Consider the following 11,866-nt stretch of genomic DNA (forward strand, 5'->3'; position numbering starts at 1 on the left):
AGAGCTTCCACATTGATGTGGGTTAAGACAGATGGTCTCTAGGGAGGAAAGACAGAGGTCATTTTCCACCGGGCAGGAAGTGAGGGAGATTCAAAAATTATAAGACTGCAGCTCAGCTGAGACCTGGAAAGTGGTCCCCAAATGAGGTCCCCTTGTTGAATCAAACCCTCAGCACCTTGATACCTTGCTCATGGCTCCAGTCACTGCCTTCCCTCGCTCGGCAGGGTCCTTCTTGAACAATGCGAGGAACCAAGCTGAAATTCACATTGAAAGGGCACTGGCAGATACTTCACTTCTCTTCCTTCTTAATCCTCTTTTTCTTTTCTTATCCTTTGGCAACATTGAAGGAAATCTGGCCTTGTATTTTTGCATGCTTACATAGGTACCCTGCAAAGTGCCTGGTGAGGGAAAGGGAAGAGAGAAAACAACTAAATTAAGATCGATTGTTACATCATGTTCTTCCCAAGATCTGAGAAGCCTGTCAATTCATCAGTTAGGAAAAGAAATCTAGAAACTTCCACATTCTACTTGCTGTCCATTTCACGGTACTTTCTCCATAAGTACCCAGAGTGCCAGGGAGGCACTGACACCAAAGCCATCTCTAGTTAAGTGGGTCTTGGAACACTGTACTGGGAAAGATTTAGAGGTGGCATTGTGTGCCCGAGCTCCACATTGGAGAACTGTAACTATTTCTGCATGCACATCTCAGGGATCACCTCTACATAACTGACCGCATTCAAGAAGCTTCTCCTTGCAGACCTTGCTCATCCAGTCATTGGGGGTGTAGAAGGAATCTTTAAAGATCATATGCATTCCGTATCACATAGATTTTATGCAGGTTATAAAGTGCTAATGAGCCTTTGGTTATGCACTCTCACATGGAAAAACAGGGTAGAGAAAATTAATTTCTATGTTTGTACTATTTTGGGTATGGAAAATGGACATGCTGTGATGTCAGTCAAAGAGATGACTTATCTAATGAGGAACACACCAGGTTGGTCCTATACACAGAAAAGGGAGCATATGATATGGTGTTTTGCAGTCCATGCTCAATGTTTTGGAGCCTTAGTACATAAGCCAGGACCACCTTCCCAGGGTATGGTGCTGTTCAGAGTGGGCTGGCTCATCCTACATCACATAATAGTCAAGACAACTCCCTCACAGACATGTCCACAGGCCGTTCCAATTCGTTAAATCCTTCACTTGTAAATCCATTTTCCTAGCCAGGTAAAGCAGACAGTTTGAGCTAACAAGGAGACCAAGTTTTTAAGCCCTCTCATCAAGAATAAAACATTTTCATTGATATAAGTACAGATATACTGTCTCGTTTTCCTACTGAAAAGTTTATTCAGGCCCCTCATTCATCATCACCGACAATATTTTGCTGACCAGTGGAGGCTCTGCTATCAAACAGCTTACACAGATAGTCTCCACCAATACTTAACGCTATGGACTGCTCAGGAGAGTAATGAGTCTTCGTGTGTTGAGCTCTGAAGGAGACAATACAGTCCCACTGGGAAGTGTGCAGTGTGTGGGGAACAGGCAGTCAGGAACAGGTTGCAGACACGGTTCAGCCCTCAGCACCCTTCAGGATGTAGACTGTGGCTTACCTTGGGGTGGGGGGGGAAACTTGCCTCACCTGAAGCATAGACATTAGTCTAAGTCCACATTTTCAGTCACTGTAATAGTGGATGGGCTATATTCTAGATTGTTCTCTAAACTTGAGGTGTCTAGGGAGAAATAAAAACAGCTACTGGTGTTTGTTGAAAGGCATCTCTGTACGTGGGCTACTGTCCATGTGGCTTTCTTAAGTTCTCCTTGGATTTACTACTGATCTATGTGCTGTGGCTACATTTGAAATCTCCCCAAAGGTCCCTAACTAGGCCTGCACAGGCCAGCTGCCATCTTGAAGCTGCCACAACTGCTATGGAATGTTTAGCAATAAAAATCAGCTATAAAAGTGTGAAAAATACCAGAGATCCAAATGGGAGATGGGGGAATGGCTTTTACACCCTTTTAGTGGACATCTGATTTATTTTTTAAATGGAAAAGCCACTTTTATAGCTACTGTAGTTCAATTATCTCTAATTTTACACATTTTATGCAAATTCTTAGCATCTTAATTGCAAATGAGAGGGAAACTTTCTTTTTTAAAGCAGAACAACAAGGTATAGTTTCGTATTTTCTTTTCAATTTTTAATTCCTATGCTTGGTTCAGCACCATTAAACTTTTAAAACTCTTTTTACACAGTTGTTTAAAATTACGTGTAATTTAAGGCACACTCACATGTTCCCAAACACCCATAGTCTTAAACAAGTAGCTAATTTTACTCCCAAGGCTTACTTTGCTGTTGGAGAAGATACACACAGTCTCTAAAGATAGCCAGGATACACTCAACAGAGTTCACAAACCCGTCAGCTCCTGTGTTATGTATCAACTGCATCCAGTCATATTCTAAGCAACAAGAAGCCCACTGGCAGATGTTTGGCCTGAGTTTCTCAGTTTCTGGCAACAGTATGGTAGATGTTTGATACCAAATATTTTGATTTTGATGGGGAGGGGGAAGCAGATTCCACTTTTTATGTAGAGTTTGTTCATTTCCGTGGTGAAAATGCCAACCTACCAACATTACGCCATCAATGCGATGGTGGAAGGAGGTGTTCGGGGACATTGTGACCTGAGCCCCAATACAATCAGATCTGCTGTTACTCTCCAAACTGCAGAGGTGCTGCAAGGACGCCCGCCTCCCCTGCTCTGACCGTAATTGCTAGCCGTAGAGAGGTGTTCTGAAGCCTGCTTTCTCTGCTGGGTAACCCTGATGAAGATTTTAAGCACTAGCCAAGGAAGGCCAGCAGAATGTTCTGGAAGGAACTCGAGTCAGAAACCTGTTCGCTTCCGCCATTTCACTGTGGAATCTGTTCATGCTTGCAATGAGGATAATAAAGTTATTTGCACCGCACACCGACCTTCCAACAGTGAGGAGGCACAAAGACCAGGGCCTTTGAACTGAAAGGGCTACACAAAGAAAAGCCAAGTAGGGTCATGATTATTCTCCTCAATGGATTCTCACTCTGATCTCATGATGAGATCTCGCCTCAAATATTTGTAGGGAAGTTTAATATTTCCTCTGAATCTTGAGTCAGATTCAGTCAAGATATCAGGAAGAGAGGAGACTATCCGATCCCTCTCGCCTTTCACACGTGTCAGGCCTCGTTTGTGGGACGAATGAAGGGAGGGCAGAGAACCCTGTGGTTAAAGCACCACCTGTCCTCGTCCCCAAGAAGCACAGCACCTCCAAGACCCCAGAGAAGGTGGCATAAACCAAGCTTCATTCACTTAGCTACAGACACTGTCGCCATGAAACCTTTCTGTGCACCCACGCTACCTTCCAGTGCACCCAGACTACCTTCCGGTGCACCCAGACTACCTTCCGGTGCACCCAGGCTACCTTCCGGTGCCCTCCCTCTTCTCACACATGTTCTTTCAGCATATCAGATGAACGGGACATGATTTTATGCCTCCAAAGAAAGGCCAGATTCCCATGAAAACTGGCTGGTTCTTCCCAGTGCACAACTCTGAGTAGCAGAGCCAATATTGAGCCGTGGAAAGTAAAACGCGTTAGACATACGAGTCCCTGATTTTTCCTTCTTCCGGCTCCTCTTACTCCTCTGTGACTTCATGCTGGTTTGCAATTTGTGTTTTCACCACTGTAGTTAATTCTAAGACACAGTCGATCAACTCATAGCTCCCTCAGTAATGGCGGGGCCTCCAAACACATTTGCGTGAAGCTCAACACTTGGCTGGAGAGAATTCCTACTACTCCTTTCGTCTTGTACTTAGCTGGCTACCCTTCACTGGAGTCACATTTGTGGCATAATTAATGAAACAAGCTTTTTCTCTTGCCTAAACAGCTCTGCAGGTGACTTAGAAACTCCTTGTCCCTTTACAAGGAAGCACGGACAACCTAGAAGGTCCTAGGACTTTGGACATGAGCCCTCTTAGCCACATTATCACCCCCTGAGCATTTGACTAAGCCCTGACAGGATGTAAAATGCACGTGCTTTATAATGTATGTCAACAACTTTACTGTACATGCGCCTCATAACGCATGTCAACAACTTTACTATCTGCTACAAATGGAAACTTGCTGAATTTATTCCCTAAAATGCTTTTTATGTTTTTCTTGGTTCTGGCTTAGTGGTAATGTATTTAGATGTCTGTGAGAAATATTCAAAAGAATGAAACACATAACTTTAGTTGAGGTGCCTACATTTCAAACCAAACACTGGCTGCACAGTGAGTGTCTGGGCTAAGCCTGTCCTTATTTGATTAGGATAATCCAGGGAGACACTGACTCCTTCCTTCAGATCCTGCCTTTTAACAATCAGCATTTTTAAGATTGTGGCTTCCAGAAGGCAAGGGGATTCATTTGGGGGATAGCATCTCAAGGTGTTTCTGACATAAAAATGCATATTTAATATGTTCTGGCATGACACAACACAGCAACGCTTCAATCACCCACCTGGAAACTACCTCCTCCCTTTCCCCCCCTCCCCCTCCTTCTCCCTCTTCCACCCTCCCCCCCCCACCCCTGCTACTAACCTTTAAATTCCTGAAGTGAAACCTCAGTATAGATTTAGCAAACTGGCTCTTATTAATGTCAGTGAACATTTGAGAATTTTGAGGCATGGGAAGTAGGTTCCTGTCCTTGCAGGGGTGTTGTCTCTGGTAGAGAAGCCCCTGAGAAGTGGCTGCAAGGAGATACTCTCCGCCAAAAATCAATAGTGGGGGAAGGAGGGAGGAACAGATAGAGTAGCCAGCTGCCCCCCTGAATAGTGGGGTCAGGATCTAACAAAGTAGCGGTTCACAGAAAAACAAGGGAAGGGAGATGGAAACAAAGGAGAAAACATTAGACTTCGAGTTTTTAGAATGTCATTAAAATATATCTATTTTAATTTCATGAAGCTGAAATTATCTGCTGGCTTCCTATTAATTTTTGCCTTGACTGAAATTAGTTGTCAGGCCTCTGTTTATAGCCTAATTACCTTTTTCCTAGGGAAAAGGTGGTAAAAGAAATAACAGTAAATTTCTGAAAAAGCTACAAGCCTGTGTGTTAGTACAGATTAGGGGTGGTTCTTGGAATGGAGATTGCAAATAATTTCAACAAACCTGACAAAAGACTAAAGTTTTTTTTTCCAGATTTTTCTTCATTATTTAGTGCTATGATTATTTCATATGACCACAGACACGTGTGTGGAATTTGTTTACTAGGCAGGTGAATAAGATTCTTTTTATTTATTTATTTATTTATTTATTTATTTATTTGGTTTATCAAGTCAACTAAATAAGCAACTCTTTACACACAGGAGGAGAGGTTAACACATTCTACTTTTAGGCACTTACTGACATATAGTGTCCATTTTATCCACTCAACCTTGCCACAGTAATACTAAAACAATCACAGACAATGTGCAAACAAATGACTGTGATCATGTTCCAATAAAGCTTTATTTACAAAAACGAGCAATGGACTGCATGAGGCCCACAGGACATAATTTGCTAAGTCCTGTATAAGGCAATTCAACCAAGGGAACGTGAAAAGCAATTTATGTATGCATAACAGAGAGAAGAGTAATCGTTCAACAAATATACTCTGAGTAAAAATAATTTATCAGTTAAATTTAAACACACATTTTAAAGGTACAGAATCACAGCACCACCTCCAAGTCAGAGTCCAAAAAACAGAGAATAAAGTCACTGTGATAAACAAAACAAACAAAAACAACAAATGAACATTGAGGCAACACAGGGAAAATGATCGAACGCATTTTATTAATGCTGAGTGAAAAGTAAACTGCCCTGCATAGTTCATTAGCCACAGAGTGCTACTTGACTATTTAACAAGTTGTGCTTACAACTACACCACTTAGGTAAGGGATATTGTCACAAGCTTGGCCACCTCAGACATGTAGTGCACTTTTGTATAGATGGGGAGCTAAGTGAGTAACTTTTAGGGCATTCTTTCTCTCTTGAAGAGTGAGAATCATTTATCTCATTAAATAAGCATCAGATTTGGGAAGCAAAGGTCTGAATTTTAGCATCAGTCTTGCTTCTTGCCTATTAGCCACTAAATTTTTATGTGCGTTTCAGTATTGGACCCAGCAATCCATGGTACTTGATCCCCAGCACTGAAAACATGGTTGCAATGCCAGAGTCAACCATTTGCCTTTCAGTTAGAAACTCCCCAAGTTTTATTATGGTTTTGTGTGTTTTGATTGGTTGGTTTGGCTTTTGTTTGTTTGATGGTTTGCCTAGGGAAGCTATATTGGTACTTCCTTGTTTTATTTTGCTTTGACCCTGTTTTCCTTCTACTAGGCGTTATTGTGCTCCACTGGTCCCCCACTCAGGGTGAGTCATCACTGGGTGATTTACGCTGTTTTTGTCCCCACGGGTAGAGTTCAAGTTCAGGATACACAGCGAGGACGGCACTTCCAAGGCCTTCTTGACAGACCATGCCTGGAATGTGGGCCCGAGAATCTTATACCCCCCTCAGCTGGAGGGGCTTTCCCTACTCGTGTCTGGACCACTGCCAAGAAGATCTGTCCAGCTGTAAGCCTCATTTTCTATAGTTATTTCCACTTATTTTTTATTTTGCAAAATGTAAATGAATCTGTTTAGCTGGAAAATCACATCCCCTGAAAATGCTTATATCCTAATTCGACATGCCATTTTTGGACACTTTTTTCTAGTATGACGATGAATTTACTTTGTTTACATAAATAGAGATTTCTGTATAATTGCCATAAGATAATGTAAAGAGTTAATCATACGCAATTCCTTAAAAAATGTAATTTGGGTAAATATTCTTTCTCTGAAATAAAATTCCCCTTGGAAATAAAGTGGGCCCCTTTCTCAATTTGTCTCTAGGTTATCTTTGAGAGTTTTCCTCCAGCACATATTCCTTCCTTCCCCAACTCTGGTTTAACCATTAGCTGACACTGTCAAGTCTTTTCTGTGTTCACAATATGTGCCAAAGATGGCCATAAGCATATGCCTAGACTCCAGTTATGTTAGACAGAAACATATTAGGATGAGCTGTGGACAAAGATGTAGAAAGCCGCTGCCTTGGTCTTGTCTGTGAAGCTCTCATAATTACTGTGCTTGCTCCATAAAATAAGCTCTAAAAGAAATATACAAGAATTGATGACAAAAATAAAATAGAAAGGAAAGAGATTTAACTAAAATGGAATTTTGGGAAAGAGTTGCTCATTTCTGACAGTTCCTCATTGATTTATATCTTAGCATCAAAGAAAGGAATTTCCACAAGGCACTGTGTTAACATTAAGTTGGAGCAGTTGACCTAGAGAATGAGTCAATAGTTCTGTATGCACACATCAGTCTAAGGAAGACTTGCTGGCCCACCATCTTGAGGGCATGGCAGCCTCCCTTCCAGCCCCTTTCTGCTTTTTACATTCAGCTCCTGCCACACACTCATCTCATGCTATGCACTTGGCTCTTAGGGTGGTTACAGGTTAAAGACCTAGGGGGAGGGGTGTAGGGTGAAAGTGGGAGGGAGGGAGGAATGGGAGGATACAAGAGATGGGATAATAATTGAGTTGTAATCTGAATAAGTTAATAAAATTATTTTAAAAACCCTCCAACCAAAAGATCTATAAAGCACACCAAAATATACACTGAGTAAAGGAGAGCTGCAAACATCTGTTCTTCATCTCAGGAAAGTGTGGGTGTCATCGACATGCATGGTTTATAAACACCATGCTCCCTGAGCATGGTCACTAGCTGCTGGGCACTGAGGGGGAGCAGGGAAGAGGAGGCACGTGCAACGCCTCTCTCCAAGGACTGTCACTCTTCTCTCATCATGAGGAAAGTCTCCTCTCATGCTCTCATGTTTTCTAGAAGAAAGAGATATTTACAGAGTCTACAAAGTCATCAAGAAGTCTCTTCAATGAGATAGAGATTTTTAGATTTCTCTCTCAGGATGCATTCTAAAAATTCCTTTCAAAAAGTTGCTAGAGTGAAATACAGAGATTTGGAGATCTGGGATTGCCTGTGGTCTTCTAGCAGAAATACTGCTTTAATGCTCATGATTCTTATTTACTGTTCAAACATGAAATCTAATCCAACATTTCAATGAAGTGTTATCACTGTCAGGCAGACTGACTAAAGCAGCCAGTATGCATACAGGATCATGAGTTCAATTACTTTTCCTCAAAATAAAATATATTATATATATATAATTTAATAGTAAAGTCCCATAGACCTAAAATATTGGTTATGATAATGGACATGCAATAATGTCTTTACTCGTCCAAGTCTTTATTTCAAAACAATTTCTATAATTGAATTATCTTTGGGGATGTATTATTTATTCATTTATTTTTGTTTTTTCAAGACAGGGTTTCTCTGTGTAACAGCTCTGGCTATCCTGCAACTCTACAGACCAGGCTCGCCTCGAACTCACAGAGATCCACTTGCCTGTGCCTCGTATATGCTGGGATTAAAGTCATGTACCACCACCGCCCAGTTGTGGGGTGTATTCTTTTTGGCTGAGGTTGCTGCTTTTAAACAGGGTCTATCTATGTAGCTCAGTTTGGCCTTAGAATTGCTATACCCACCCACAACTACCTCCCCACCTCCCAGCCTCAGCCTCCTAAGTGCTAGGATTGCAAGTACCTGCCACTATATGTTTCAGTTGAATTCTTCTTCTTCTTTTTTTTTTTTTTAATTTTTTATTTTTTTCAAGACAGGCTTATCTGTGTAGACTTGCCTGTCCTGAACTCTGTTTGTAGAGCAGGCAGGCCTCGAACTCATAGAGTTCTGTTTGCCTTTGTTTCCCCTACTTCTGGGATTACAGGCATGCATACTCCTCCCCTCCCCCCAACTCCGACCCAGCTTTGAATTGTTGTTAAACTATGAATTATAGATCTGTTATAAAATAAGAATGCTATACATATGTTGATTTACAGTGTATACCTTAGGGGATTTGTTCACTTCCAGCTCAGGCCCAGGTTCTATTTTATTCTCGCAGAATAGGTGTAGTTGGTCAACCTAGCAGATGAGCAACAACGCAACTATGAACACAGGGTATCGGGGGAGAATGAGCAACTGTGCCCTATGGGTCTCAGTTCTGCTACTTCCATGATTCTCTGGGCAAGGTGTTCATCATTTTCTGCTTCAGTGTCACGTGTGCATACTCCTTTCTTGTTTTGTTTGTGTGAGGGTTGTGAGTCATTCTCAGAGCTCATTTAGAGCATGCCCCAGTGCTTGCCAAGGATGTAGGAAGTGTTCAGTTGTTGCATCAGGGACAACAGTGCTCACAGTGGCCTTAGACAGCCTTTATTCACACTTCTCACTGTATTTTCCTTGTTTATTTTCTTCAGATGAAGCCTTAAGTTCTACACTTTCAAGGAACCTGATCAATGCCAATAGTGAGGTAAAGTAGTGACAGAATACTGCAGTGGGCATGTGTGTTTCATAGAAGATGCTCCCACTGCTCTTTCGTCTTCCATCCTGGTATCTGTGAAGTGTCTTCCCATCATGTCCTTGTTCACCGACCAATACTTGTAGTAATGAAAAGCTCTAAGCATTGAAATATATACTAACTGTCACCAGTTCATAAAAATCCTCGATTTGTTTGTATTGTCAGCCTCTTATCTTTGGTTTTCTTTACTTATCTAACTTAGAAAGCAGGAGATAATCTTCATGAAATCCAAAACTTCCCAGGATCCCCTCCCCACGCACCAGCCAGTGTTTCTCAGCCACTACACTATACTTAGTGACTTTTAAAATGAGATTCTGGTTTTAATATTTGTTCTTGAAAATGCAAGGATTACTCGTGCTGCATTAGTCGTTGTCCATACGGATGTGATACAGTCTCAGGAGGGTGGCGGGAAACTTCTGAGGAGATTCTGCTGTGAGGTAGAGTGCCACACGCTCCAATTTGAGATGATTGTCCTACTTTTCACATGCTGTCTCCACTATGTTCCCAAGGCAGATCTAGTGCTCGCTTCCTGCAGGTCCCTCCTAATTGCCTGGACTGTACAGTGCTGCTTGCTATGATGAGGAAATTCAGGGAATGGGGTAGAATTAGAGTCACTCCACCTGCCAAGTCACTGGATGAAGATCAGTCTTACAGCCTGCCTTCTGTGAGGTTTCCTGATGGTTGGGACATTGTTGTGACTTGGTTACTTAACTCGCTCCACATGGAACAGGTGTTGTACTCCTCTCATCCTTGTTTTTGTCACATCACTATTATTTCTCCTGTGACCATTTTTATCCTTCCCTCTTCCAAAAAGACCTCTGTGCTCTGTCCTGTCCTCCCATTCTCAGGTTCCAAGATGGGGAAACAGCCTGCTCTTTTCCTTCACCATGGGTCTTCTAAGCTCAGCCATGTCTGTGATATACGCTGATACTTTAAGACTATCTCTCCTCTGCCCTCTTACCCCTTCCCTTTCCTTCCCTTCCCTTCCCTTCCCTTCCCTTTCCTTTCCTTCCCTTCCCTTCCCTTCCCTTCCCTTCCCTTCCCTTCCCTTCCCTTCCCTTCCCTTCCCTTCCCTTCCCTTCCCTTCCCTGCCCTTCCCTGCCCTTCCCTTCCCTTCCCTGCCCTTCCCTTCCCTTCCCTGCCCTTCCCTTCCCTTCCCTTTTGTCTTTTTTATGTTCTTTAGGGCCACTTTCTGATTTTGCTACAGAAGAATCTGCACTGAGCTAAGCATCTTTTAAAAAGAAACTGTTTTCCTTAATACTAAAATTCATCTAAAATTCTTCACCTAATTATTTAACTGACCCACCATGGAAGACTTTATCCCACCTCTGCTCCATTCGTCACTTACATAACCATTATTTCCAAATTGACCTGGACTTTTACTAAATTCAAATACCTCTTATTCTTATCTGAGTTACTATTTTCACAGTGCCATGCTTATATGACTTTTCTGACCCCCACCACTTGCTCTAATATTATTATACAACAAATAATAGCCCAAGATATGCCTAACCTTCCTCCAAACCCCTCCTATATATTTATTACACCTTAATTTTTAACACTAACAACCTTTATCTCTCTCTTGTCCCTTACTCATGCACTGTCCTACAAAGAAGTTTCTTTTTAACATATACAGCGTGTCTCCTCAAGGGATGTTGAACACTTCAGGGGCACCCCTTTCTTATTCATTTTTTATTACAAATAAAAATAGTGAGCAGGGCATGGTGCCACATGCCCATAATCCCAGTACTCGGGGAAGCAGAGGCAGGCGGATCTCTGTGAGTTTGTGGCTAGCCTGGTCTACAAAGTGAGTCCAGGAAAGCTAAGGCTACACAGAGAAACCCTGTCTCAGAAATAACCAAAAGAAAAAAAAAAAGAAAAAAGAAAAAAATATTGTTACCTATGTAGCCAATTCCCCTGTAAGCCTTCAGTGAATAATACATTTATTGGGTGACTCACTGGTAATAACTCAGTATGTGTTTATTAATCAGATGATGAAATATGGAAGAAGCAAAGGAAGTGTGTATTGAATTAGGGAATTTCGGAAGTCAAGCCTACACACTGCCCAGATGTTCCCACCCATGGGGAACTTCCACTATTCCAAGTCACAGTTGGATGATATTTACAAGGCTTCAGACCATCTTTGCTAAATTATCTCAAGTTTTCACTGATATCCAAAGTAAATGTTTTTTTTTTTTTCGTCATGTAGCCTAATTTATAATTCTGGGTATATATTAGGAGTTCATTCATATGACTATTTGTTCATTTGTTTTTATTTTAATGCAATTTAACTCAGAGTTATTATATGAAGAACAATGGGGTTTGTTATTTAGGAGCCCAGCAAAGTCAAAGTGTTATTTGTG

This window comes from Acomys minous, assembly GCF_964271855.1.
Source record: "Acomys minous genome assembly, chromosome: 10".
Taxonomy (NCBI): Eukaryota; Metazoa; Chordata; class Mammalia; order Rodentia; family Muridae; genus Acomys; species Acomys minous.